Below are 971 nucleotides of genomic sequence, written 5' to 3'. Positions count from 1 at the left end.
GTATAAAAAAAGTCCCAAGATAGTATACACGTGTAAAAATAGGTATGAATAAATGCATACAATAGGGAGGACTCAGAATTAACAGTGGTTATTTCTGCAAGGTCATTACTAGCAATCTTTATTCTCTATGTGTCCACTTGTGTGTTTGTGTGATTTATATCATATTTTACATCAACATGGATTATGTTTTAAATAATAATACTAAAAATGATACTTTCATCAACGATATTCAATAAAGTAAAAAAAAAAACAAAAAATGACTCAGTGTTTTGGAGAAAATCTCCTATTTACCTTCCTCTCCTATCCAGTTTGTTCTACCCAGAAAATCCCCAGATACATGTGCAGCTTTGTCATTGCTGCCACTTGCTTGTCCTTTTCTGTCTGTCCAACCACATATTTCTACTGAAGGTTCTGTCTATGCTGGCTTTCCAAAGTAGCTTCTCCCATCTCAGGTCATTCTTGATATTTGTCCTTCTACTTGCTGATATGTCCTTTCCAAAACCAGTGTTTAATTTTTCTATCAATCCAAGGTGATGCCCGCTCCGAGAGGCCTGCTCATGCCCCTCTTCATGTTACTTTTCCTCTTCAGGAAAGTAACAACTTAGAATAAAATCTGGCATGCCTTCAGTTGCTGGCGGGGAGGAGATTTCTGTTTCCTTGGCCTCCCTTTGGCTGCCGAAACGCATTTTGGTCCCTTCTGGATTGATTGTGGCCTCTTCTCATTCACATGCTGACATGTCCTCTCTCCTGATCTAGGCCAGAGGCGTAGATTTCTTTAGTCATCAACTATGATCTTCCTACCAACAGGGAAAACTCTATCCACAGAATAGGTTGTGGTGGATGGTTTGGCCCTACAGGCGTGGCTATTAACTTGGAGACATTGAGTCCTCCTACAACAGCTCCACTGAGGAGACACCCCTTCAGTGTTGCTGACCTGCTACCTAGCCCTATTCAGGATTCAGTCTGGGGGG

The 971-nt window shown here is 41.2% G+C and overlaps 1 pseudogene; it reads left to right on the top strand.

Moving 5' to 3' along the window:
- The first annotated feature begins 523 nt into the window (after positions 1-523).
- Positions 524-684, top strand: LOC119864846 (annotated as a pseudogene).
- Positions 685-971: the final 287 nt, after the last annotated feature.

Source organism: Canis lupus, chromosome 20 (genome assembly GCF_011100685.1).
Source record: "Canis lupus familiaris isolate Mischka breed German Shepherd chromosome 20, alternate assembly UU_Cfam_GSD_1.0, whole genome shotgun sequence".
Lineage (NCBI taxonomy): Eukaryota > Metazoa > Chordata > Mammalia > Carnivora > Canidae > Canis > Canis lupus.
Note: the sequence above shows the minus strand (reverse complement) of the source record. Positions and strands in the feature narration are given on the sequence as shown.